The sequence below is a fragment of the Schistocerca gregaria genome, chromosome X (genome assembly GCF_023897955.1).
Source record: "Schistocerca gregaria isolate iqSchGreg1 chromosome X, iqSchGreg1.2, whole genome shotgun sequence".
Classification (NCBI taxonomy): Eukaryota; Metazoa; Arthropoda; class Insecta; order Orthoptera; family Acrididae; genus Schistocerca; species Schistocerca gregaria.
In genome coordinates this window covers 631824858-631837183 of record NC_064931.1, presented here as the reverse complement: position 1 = coordinate 631837183, position 12326 = coordinate 631824858, and the positions used below count along the sequence as shown (strand labels likewise).

At 42.9% G+C, this 12326-nt stretch overlaps 1 protein-coding gene across 2 annotated transcripts in view; it reads right to left on the bottom strand.

Annotated features, from left to right (window-relative positions):
* LOC126298169 (trehalase-like) overlaps positions 1-12326 on the bottom strand; it is a 232223-nt gene that overhangs the window by 184846 nt on the left and 35051 nt on the right. The window lies entirely within an intron of this gene.

The following is a 12326-nucleotide window of genomic DNA, read 5'->3' as shown; positions in this document are numbered from 1 at the left end:
CATTATGTAATGAGTAATTAAACGCTAGATGTCACCAGAGTCAGACCCGCCAGGCTAAAAGGAGGCGGAAAGTATTGTGTTGTCAACAGAGAAGCAGCAATAGCAAAATGGGCCGGTAACGAGAGATTGGTAACTTCGACGAGGAGTTGTCATTGGATGTCTTCTGAGTAACAGATACGTCAGAGACATCTCAATAAAAAAAAAAACAATCGTTTAAACGGCTCTGAGCACTATGGGACTTAACATCTATGGTCATCAGCCCCCTAGAACTACTTAAACCTAACTAACCTAAGGACATCACATAACACCCAGCCATCACGAGGCAGAGAAAATTCCTGACCCCGCCGGGAATCGAACCCGGGAACCGAACCCGGGAACCCGGGCGTAGGAACCGAGAACGCTACCGCACGACCACGAGATGCGGGCATCTCAATCCTTCTAATGCTTTATATATATGGAGGTGGTATCTGTTCTTTCGGACATTTCCGGAAAAAACAGATACCATCGGTGACCATGCAGCTCGTTAGAATGAAATTACAATGAAATGAATACCCTTAGCTGTATACAGGGGTTGATATAAGTCAACGGGGAGAGTTGAAAATGTGTGTCCCGATCAGGACTCGAACGCGGGATCTCCTGCTTACATGGGACACGCTCTATCAATCTGAGCCACCAAGGACATTGCGACTGCAGGGAATTTGCTCTGGCACGCCTCCCGTGAGATCCACATTCGCAACTTATTGTCCCGCACTATATTCATAGTGCCCCTGCCCATTATACTCATTACTCGCGGATTTACCGCCGATTCTCCTAGAGTTCGAGCCCTGTTTGTGCATCCGCACAGAAGAAGTTAGTCAAATGGCCGGTGAGCCTTAACTATCTGTTCTTTCGGACATGCTCGAAAGAACAGATACCATCGGTGACCATGCAGCACGTTAGAATGAAATTACTATGAAATGAATATCCTTAGCTGCATACAGGCGTTGATATAAGTCAACGGGAAGAGTTGAAAATGTGTGCCCCGACCAGGTATTTAGCTACGTTAACGAGGATGTTTTCACAATTACATTCACACTAAGAACTGTGAATGTGGTATACGTGACTTAGCACGTTGCTCGTCGTGCTCCGAATTTTTATGCTTTGTATTTTTGTGGTAAATATCGCCATGGGGAACGCACTGTTTCTCTCGAAGCATGAAAGTAAAAAATCGAAGGATTATTGGAATACCAGAAGTTGTATGTTTTTAATTTTTAGTTAGCTATAACTATATAAGATTTGTAATGATGCAATCAATTTTTAATACCATATGAAATGCTGATTTCTTTTATCAACAGTTATGTATTTCACGATGTCACAAAAATATTTGTGTCATATTAGTCACCGATAACGAAAGAGAGAGAAAGAACATACGACTGAATTTGAACATGGGGCACAAAAATTCGGTGTTGTGCTTTTAGCCAGTGCATTACCAACTCTCTTAGACACACCGCACGAGCGGACTGCTGAGGCGACGTTGAAACTTTGACCGTAATTTTCTCGGAAACTATTGAGTACTGGCACCTAAGCCAAAAGAGGTGTTTCTGTTCACCCTTTTTCCGCTCTGCCAATTTTTGACTGTATCTGAGAGTGACCCACGTCAGGTTCCCCTTGTGAGACTATGCGGATTCTAGATAATGGAAGCTAATATACTCGCAGCCTGCGAAAGACGACGACAAAAACACAATCGCATCCACTGCAGTGCTTCGGCGTAGAGCAGGGGTCTCCAAACTTTTATCCCGCGGGCCACATTGACTTCTTCACGAAGTCATAAGGGCCAAGATCTACCTAGTGGGATTAAGGCACCCTAGCACTCCATGATCACCGTAATGTAAGGCGACAGGAAAGATGAAATCGCAAAAATCTAAGGCTGTGGAAACAGCTAGCACTGAAGCGAACTACTATTTTTATTTAATTACATAATTTTGATTGGTGGATTGTATGTATTTTACAAAGTAATCAAAAGAAAGTGAAACCTCGCTTAAGAAGCATCTTCCATAATGATTGACTACTAAGGCTAGTCACCGAAGTTGAATCCATTTGAAAGACTTGCACCAGACTCGTGAGTAGAATAAAATGCGAAGAATTTTTTACTTAAAATGTTCTCGCCAAACTAGTCTGTTAACCGTTCTTTTTGTTTTTCACTATCGCACGGAGAGTGGTCTGTCTGTTTATTGTGGATAGCCACAAGTTTAACCATGACCTTCCGCTTTGTAAAGATAGAGCTCCGACTGTGTCGCGGTGTATTGGTCGCGATAGGCCTCGAAACTCAATTGTTGGCAGTATAGGTACCACCTCAAATATTTTGCGGGCCGGATACCGGGGATGTCCTGCCAGCTAACGCGGGCCGGTTTGCCGGCCCTAGCCGGCCCGTTTCGGCCCGCGGGCCGTAGTTTGGAGACCCCTGGCGTAGAGGAAACGCTACTGTCGAAGCCGTATGGCCCGTTACTGCCATCTGCAGCCAAATTTACATCACTGTCTGCAAAAATTAACATAGCTAGTGAGTCACTGTACAGTGTGGTTGGAGTGTACTTCCTAGCAATATTTAATATCTGTCCTAGTCAATCGGTGTAATTAGCGAAGGAAAACTGTCTATACTAGCTCTAATTTCTTTTATCTTGTTCTCACGGTCCTTACGTGAGACATACGATTGTGTCGCGAAATTGGCGTACAGTCTTTCTCGAATACCGGCCCTCTCGCTTTACCCAGCAGAGTCTTGTTAGAACAATGTTCTCCTTCTCCCAAAGATAATGCTTTCATTTGCATCAACGCCCCTTCCTCGACAGACTATGAAACTTTTGTATTGCCTTTGTATCTATACACTATTTGAAAACAGACAGTCCGCCTGCTTAGGTAGGTGGTAACGTGCTCGCCTCCCATGCAAGCGGGCTCGGGTTCGATTCCCGGCCGGGTTGGAGATTTTCTCCGCTCGGGGACTGGGTGTAGTGTTGTCTTCATCCTCATCACCGGCGCGCAAGTCGCCCAATGTGGCGTCGACTGAAATAAGACGCACTTGGTGGCCGAACTTCTCCGGGTAGGGACATCCCGGCCAATGATGCCAAACCCTCATTTCATTTTTTTTTTTTTTAACAGTTTGAGAACCTCTTACTTCAGGAGGCGGACCCAAGAGCAGCTTCCATTAATACTCTAAGCTGGATCATGGGTTCCTTACATTGTACAATGCTAATAGTTTAGATGACTGCTCACATTAGCCAGACTGTGATTCGAGTGCTTACACTGGTGCGAAATCTGACCAAAATTTTATATTTTCCTATAGAATATGATCGCTTCAGGAGATACACTAGTTAAAACGATCACCAAAATAAATCATTTCACAACAGGTGTTATTTAAAATTCAGGTTATCTCGTCATCACAAGGTGAAAAATAACGTTGTCAACAAATGCAGTAAGGTGAAATATTAATTCTCGTACTTCTTATCGTTGTTGCGTCATTCGCTTAAGGTAGCAGATATCACCAGGTAGTGGTTCACTACTAAAATAAAGGTAATGCAACATGTATCACGGAAAGTGGCACAAACAGAGGACGGCACTCTCTTCTCTGGTCGAATGACCAACAGAAAATAAAGAGTAAAAATCACGAAAGTATCTATGACTAGATCAAATATGTGGAGTAATTTTTGCGTTGGATATAATGACACGTACGCTCATATGCCCAAAGCGTTTGCATGTACCCTGGCCGTTAAATACACACACATATAAGGGCCTGATTGAAATCATGGCATGGTCATACTGCTCTACGACAGTTTTTGGTAATTTTTCGTAAAAACTTTAGCGGATTACTGGTATGATTTCTTGGCCAAACCGTTACTGAGTTCATCTATGTTCGATTGACTTCCTACCTTCTCGTTTATTACACTTCACTGTAAACGGGACGTTACGTGAAGAAAAGAGGAGAGTAAGTAAATTGTGGAAGCTATCTGTTCTACTGATTCCCTTGCAGAGTGCGTTGTTGGAGACATAATGCTAGCTGCCTGACCTTGTTGTGACCTGAGTTCTTGCTGCACGAGGACAGATGTTCCAAGGTTAACTTCGAACCTGCAGGTATCATCAATCGTGCAATGTCATTCCTACGCTTCTTTTCCTCTACAGCTTCTCTCTTTTCACCCTAAGTCACTCTATCTGGAGAAATTTATACTTGAATTCTCGTCGACGGAACGTTTAGCTGCCGTCTGCAGACTGCTGCAAACTGCGCCGGCAACTTTCGACCGGCTTCGCAAGGCCTCTGCGAATTGTGTCGGTGATATAGTAGCAAGGCAAACGCGTCGCCAAGCTCATCAGTTTCTTCCATTCATCGTCACAGAAGACCTGTTTTTGTATCAGACTACCACCTGTTCTTGCTCAGAAGTCGTTTCCAAATCTAGACCAGTTTCGCAGGAAACGTCGTGTGTGGTAAACGACCGAAAGCTTAGGCCCAAACGTCTGACGAGTAAGTTAGAGGTATTGCCTCCCGCTGATAATGCTAGACAGCCATAGGGCCTTGCCTCTCCATCTCGAGAAGCGGGATTTCTTTTGTTGAGGTCAGGACAGTCACAGAGAGGAAAAACGGGATTGCTAATTGTTGACAGCTCGAACACTAGGCGCGTGATGGTCCGTCTTAGGGAACAGCGTATCGTTAGGAACAAAAATTACAATTCTCTAAATCTGCAGGCAGATTTCCCACCATGTGGAAAACGCCATTCCATCAAAAACCGAATGCACGATTTTCAGTCGGCAGCAAATAATTGCTCACATAAGCACCAATGACGTCTGCCGCCTGGAAACTTCCACTACTCTCGGTTCTCTCCGGAGACTGGCAGAAATGGTGTCGATTCATTTGATTATTTGTTAATTTCCATTCTATGACAGAAAAAGATGAGCCACAAATTAATTATCCGAATGGGATGGAAATCGGTAGATGTGATGTACATGCACAGACAAACAAATGAGTACAGTTTCAGAAATATTAGATGATCAGCTTTATAAATTGAGTAAATCAACAACGCGTTAATCCATCTCTGGTCCTTATGCAAGTACTTATTCGGCTTACCATTGACTGAGATGTCCTCCTGAGGAATTTCGAGCCAAATTCTGTTCAATTAGCGCGTTAGATCGTCAAAATCCCGAAATGGTTGGAGGGCCTTGCCCATAATGCTCCAAACGTACTCAGTTGGGAAGAGATCCGGTAACCTTGCTGGTCAAGATAGGGTTTGGCAAGCACGAAGACAAGCAGCAGAAACTCTCGCCATGTGCGGTCGGGTGTTATTTTGCTGAATGGCTTGCCATGAAGGGCAACAAAACAGGGCGTAGAATATCGTCAAAGTAACGCTGTGCTGTAAGTGTGCCGCGGATGACAACATAAGGGGTACGGATATGAAAAGAGATGGTATCCTATACCACAACTCCTGGTTGTAGTGCCACATTGAGGCGACAGTCAGGCTGGTGACCCACCGCCGTTCAGGGCGTCTCCGGGCACGTCTTCCCTCGTCTTTGGGGCTCAGTTAGAAGCGGGGCTCATCACTGAAGACAATTCTACTTCAGTCGATGATATTCCAGGCCGAAGACGGCCTGGAGATGTCCCAACCAGCGGTGAGAAACCAACCTTACTGTCACAGGCCATACGGCCCGATAACCAGGAAGGAGGGTCTAGGGTGCCATTTCTTTTTATTGCAGACCCCTTTGATTGTGATCCGTCACACTCTCACAGCACAGCGGTACGTCTACGAAATTCTACGCCCCGTTTTGTTGCTCTTCATGGCAAGCCATCCTGGGCTTACATCTCAGCAAGATAATGACCGCCCGCACAGGCAAGAGTTTCTACTGCTTGTCTTCTTGCTTGCCAAAATCTACTTTGGCCTGTAAGATCGCCGGATGTCTCCCCATTTGAGAACATTTGGAGCATTATGAGCAGCGCCTACCAACCATTTCGGGATTTTGACGATCTACCTCGCCAACTGGACGAAATTTAGCACTATATCCCTCAGGAGACATCCAACAACTATATCAATCAATGGTAAGCCGAATAAATGCATGCATATGGGCCAGAAGCGAATCAACACGTTATTGACTTTCTCTACTTGTGATGCTCTTTCTCTTGAATAAATCATCCAGTTTTTCTGAAATTGTAACCATTTGTTTGACTGTACGTCACATTTACCGATTTCCACCTCCTCCGGATAATGCTTCTTTTTTTTGTTTTTGGATGTATTTATTCCTCCATAGACAATTCAGTACAACAGTATCGGACATGTCAGATACGTTACAGAAGCATCCTTTAGAGGATTGGTCGTGTTCCTCTGGTACAACGTGGAATCTCTAAACCGGAGACTTCGTCGATTCTATGGCGAAGCTGACTGAAGTTTCCTCGACATGTGCTGTAGGGTGTTGAGTTTTAGAATCGCCTTGGACAAGCTAAGAATTTACAATACTACCCAAGGAGCCACACGTGTGGCAATGTACGTGTGATATGCGGTTTTATTCCTTAGCTTACGTGAAACAACGATCTCCGGAAAACAATTGTTAAAATCATTTGGGTAAGAAAAGTGGAGATTAATAATTTTAAAATACTGGTTTCCAGAAGTAGCTGCAACCAGTCGCCATTTGTGATGGTGCTATTTTTATTTACCATGAACGGTTTCGATTCGCAACTCATCATCAGATGGTAACTTTCATAAATGTCTGGAACGTTGTGAGGGTCGTGTAGCTGTCCAAAGATAGAGAAACGAAGCAAGTAAGCACTGAATGTGGCGAGATTTATTTATATCATAAGATCAATTTGAAGACATTACTTAAAGGTATTAGTATCTATTGGTTTATTCCTGGCGCACACATTATTTTAGAAAACAAAATTTATGTTTTCCAGTTATGTTAAGAAATTCCGTTTGAGCAGAGTAGGAGAGGCAAGAACCGCTGGCTTTCTCACATTATCAGCGGAGGTCAATGCCTCTAAATCATTCGTTAAAAGTATGGGGTTACCTTAACGGTCCTTTAACACAAATTCTTCGAACACTAAGTTCGATCACGGTCCCTAGTTTGTTTAATTCTGTGAAGCACGTGGCAGTTACTGCCTGTGGGAAAGTTTGTGTAGTGCTATAGTTTTAACGTTACTGGAAATCATTAATGATTTCATTAGTTATATTGAATAAAAATTCTCGTGTTCTACAACATCCACAATGGATGGGCTTAATATAACAAAATTATGTTGTCCGGATAGTGTGCGCACTAAGAATAAACCCATGGATACTAACAACAGTAAGTAATGCCTTTAAATTGATCTTATGATGTAAATAATTCTTGCCACATTCCGTGCTTAGTTCTTTCGTTCTTCTATCTTGCTAAAACTACACGATCCCCACAACGCTCCAATAGTCCATTAAAAATATGTACTATCTGTTGATGAGTCGCTAGGAGATTCGAAACCGTTCATAATATATAAAAACTGAGGCATCACACAAGGCGTCTGGCTGCAATTATTTGTGGAAACCTTTATTCATCTCAGTAGCAGTGTTCCACATTCATAATGGATAACAGTTGTATTAAAATATCGAACGCTGACTGCCAAAGGGCACGCAAAAACTTCCCAGGACTCACATCTCTCCAAGAAAGCATTTGCTCTAACCTAATGTTACGAAATGAGTGTTAGTTGACGCTCGAAGTAGAACGTGGGGAAATTTTGTGTAACACGTGGCATCTATAAAGAAAAGATAGGCTAGACTTCCCAGGCGGTTGAGATTTTATAGCAACAGGTAGGAACGCAAGGTCTGCCGAGGTTCAAAATGAATCAGACTCATATGGATTTTTCTACAGGCACATCGACTGTAGTGTCGTTCAAGGACAGCCTAAATTCGACATTACGCAAATAGTCTGATGATTCGGTAGAAGTAGGGGTGTCTTCAACTTGGCTAGCAGCAACTGAGAAAACCAGACGTGCATTAGCAGTGTTACTGTTGTGCCTAGTACTGCCGAACGCACTGTCTGACAGTGCCTCGAACAGTAAGTCCGTCAGCCCACACTTGGATACAAACAGGTTCGAACTTTGCTAGAGAATTGTTAAAGGGACATATATTACCAAGAATGATACTGTAAAAGCGACGAAGGTAACCAAAGGCTAACAGTTCATCAAACGAGCTTATATACAGAGTGTTTGTTTTCACTTGGGACGACTAAATATCTCGAAAAATATCCATCGCACGAAAAAAATGTTCCAGATGAAAAGTTAATGTTTCCAGAGGGGGGGGGGGGGGGGGAGGGACGATGACGTCTGTCCGTGCTAAATGTAGTCCTCCCCACATCCCCTCCCCTGGATGGGTCGACTGGTCGACTTTTTATTTTCAAATGGGAAACAAAATTTTTATTGTAGATTTGGGTTCTACGTCAAATAAATACGTGGGATTGATCAAAAACATTTATTTCCATTAGTGGTAAATGGAGCAGTAATCGACAAAATTCAGTTCTTTCGGTTTTTGCAGTTAAGAAACGGCTCATTTGATTCTACTTTACGTTTTCGATAACAATATAAACTTTATTGTTTTAAACAGTTCATATTATTCATTTTTTTCTTTTGCAAGTTTGATAGTATAGTAAAATTTTTACGTTTAGACATCTAAAAATCTGGCAGATTAGGTACATTTAACGGAACGTAGTTTTCTTTTCCCTTCGGTGTTGTGTTCAGTGAGGCCTCTGACCACCCCCCTCAAATCTCACCATTTGTGGTATTGATTTCGGAGCCAAACTATTCCCCCGAATACAGCATCATCTACAACGAACGGTAAAAAATTGTTTCATATAAACCCTAGGTAGTTTTTGGCGTAGAATCCGAATCGGCAGTAAAGAGGGGGGTTTCTATTTGAAAACAAAAAATTGACCGATCCCATAGGGGGAGGGGGAGGGTTAGGGGTAGGCCAGCGTCAGCGCATATTTCTTTTTTTTTTTTTTAACTGCATACAGGGTGTCTCTCTTAAGAGCCGCCAGGAGCGTTTTCTCTGGTGCTTCGGCAGTTATTTGCAATTTCGCTTTTGCAAAGTGCCGCTGGGATCAGCCCAGATGAATATTGCTCGTTACAAATTTCATGGTATGTCCAGTGTCGGCGTAAAGGGTCAGTTTCCCGTACCAAATAAAACGATTTTTAAAGCGGAATTTTAAGCTAACATTTGATAGAGCTGTCCCAAATTATTGTATCGCGATATTTATTTTAAAGATATGTATTAACAGGGACAGTAAAACACGAAGCATAACGGCACGAAAAATCATTTGTTTATAATGGGAATCTAATCGACGTTTTCCGTCGACACTGGGCATCGCATGAAATATTTGATGAGCAGTATTCGTTTGTGCTGCCTCCAGTACATATTTCAAAAACTAAATTGCAGGTACCTGCCGAAACACTAGAGAAAATGTGCCTACCGGCTCTTAGCAGGGACACCCTGTATATGATAAAATTAATATCAGATTAACAGTCACTAGCATCCTACTTAAAAAAAACGAACTTTGTGCAAGTCAGGTAAACGTAGAAGAGCCGTGGATAAATCTCAGACGCATCGTATATCATGCTCTAGATATATTTGTGATAGATAATGTAATAAAAGACAGCAGGGACCCGCCGTAGATTAATGTTACCATTTGGAGGATTTTACGCAAAACTGTGATAAATACCTTACTACAAGAGAGAATGTAGGGAAACTGACACGAAACTTAATGACAACTCGTGTATCCATAATACGAGCTATGCTTGAAGCTTACAACAACTTCCTAGTCAGATTCCGATGAAAGGAATATCATAAAACAGTAGGAAGTAGCCTACTAATACTGCGTATAGTTAATGAATTGACCCGGATGTTCTGTCCTGTCTCTTATGAATCGGACTGGTCAGAAACTAAAGGCAACAGGTAGAAAGCTGTAACAGTGTTTTATCCACACACCCAGGAGAATGACTATGAAAAACGATTGAGACTATTCAAGCCACCAGAGAACGACAGAATTCCCACTAGATAGAATAGGCTGCGAAATTCGTCCCTTTTCTAGTTTTTATTATGGAGAGTCTCTTCGCTAGCGATGGTGTCTGCAGAAAGCATCGTCGTTTGATGATCGTAAGTATATTGGAATTCAACAGTATTTCCATTTGGCATACTCAACGGCAGCTCTCTCTAAATATGGACAAATACAAGGTGATGCCTAGAACGAAGAGAGATATCTAGATAGTTTCAAACTACGAGAGTACTGGTAAACTTGTGGGGCCAATCACGTCGTTGCAATGTTTTTGGGTAATACTACGAAGCGATATAAAATGATACGGATACGTAAAATCAGTGATAGAGAGGCTTAGAGATATTGTGAGGATTCTGGGAAAGTGGACTGCATCTGTAACAGAAAAGGCATCCAACAAGTGTGTGCGACCAGTTTTAAAGTGCTGCACAGCGTTTGGTGTTTTTATCGAGTAGGCATACGGCATACATCAAAGGACACATGTCCTAGTATCGTAATAGGTCAGTACAGTCTACACAAAAGTGTAACGTAGATTCTCGGGAAAGTGAAATCAGAATCTTTGAAAGAAAGACGACGTCGTACTCTCTAAATTCTGTTAGCTAAATTTAGAATAAGAAAAATCGATATTCAAGGAGGACTGTGTAACAACTCTTCAACTTTCATCGCATAGTATAAGTAGGAGTAGTGAGAATAAAGTAAGAGATAAGGCATGTAGAGAAGCATTTTTCCTTCGCCCTTTACGCGAAAGGAATACGACATAAAGTCGCTGATATTCACATGAAGTATTCCTCGCAAAGTGCTACATAGGAGTATATGGTGCATAAATGTAGCTGTATATGTAGACGTAGATTTCGGCATGGTTCCAGCTGCAGGGGGTCCTTCCCAACGCCAAAATTACCTTACGCTTTATTGGAGGGCGGGTAAGTGCTGTGAGGGTCCATTACTACGGGAGGGAAGAGGGGCAGGGGAGGGGGGAGGGGGGAGGGCGGACTGAGGGGGAGTGGCTGGCTGGAAGGGAGGGGGAAGCCACGTGTCCCATGTGTCTGCGTATCATGTAAGGCTACACTGTACGCTGTATCAACCATTGGCGTACATCAGGTGGAGTTTAGTAGTAACTCTCACAGTCGCCTGAATGGTCTTGAAAGTCGCTGAGAAGTAGGACACTGGGCCTCTTAACAGAAAGTCAGCTTCTTTACACAGTCCCGCTTTTGTGCACCTGCATAGTTTTACTGTTCAGTTTCTTTAGTTACTTCTTCGTCAGTATTTTCTCTGCGTGTGACCGACTTGCAGCCTCATCAACTCGGTGCGTGCTTTGCGTCTCGGATGATGCACATCGACTGGTCCCTTTTTACTTGTAGTGCATTGTGTGCTCCAACGCATTTAAGAGAAGCAGTGCGACTGCGGCTGTACTACGGGAAGTGGGCCAAGTACTGACATTTGAATTACTGCGGCAGTGTTGAGTCTGGTCAGTACCACGAAGCTATTACCGTCAAATAGAGGAGCACTTGGAGGGTTTGATGATACAGTTCTTCTGTTTTGCTCCTTCTTTTCCTCTTTCCATTTTGACATAATTAGCATTTAACGATCTTTTTTATTGCGAGTCCCTGATGGATTGTTGGTAGGTGAGGATTTGTAATTGGTTTACAGAGATGGGTTAATCCAAGATATTTTAGTAAAATTAGTGATGAGATAATATAATGCGCACTATTACTTTTAAAAGACATTATCTTCTCCTTTTCCTGTTAATATTATTTACTTAAAAATCTACTCTTGCAATTCCGGTCTTTAGTAATTCTTAAGTTGAACACAGCGAATATCATGTGCTTCAGCAAACGTCAAAATTTTCGCTGTGTTCCACTTGAAACTGCCGGAAGGCTGATGGCTCAAATGGCTCTGAGCAATATGGGACTTAACTTCTGAGGTCATCAGTCCCCTAGAACTTAGAACTACTTAAACCTAACTAACCTAATGACATCACACACATCCATGCCCGAGGCAGGATTCCAAACTATGACTGTAGCGCCTAGAACCGCTCGGCCACCTCGGCCGGCGGAAGGCTGATATTGCAACACTGAACTTCAGACAAGAAAATTTAACAGTCTTATTATTGCCTAGAAGTTTCGTATGTTTGCTTTGAGGAGTTACTGGTTACACCAGAAGATGATGTTTCGTTGGAGGAATGTTTGGGATTGCCGGCCGGGGTGGCCAAGCGGTTCTAGGCGCTACAGTTTGGAACCACGCGACCGCTGCGGTCACAGGTTCGAATCCTGCCTGGGGCATGGATGTGTGTGATGTCCTTAGGTTAGATTGGT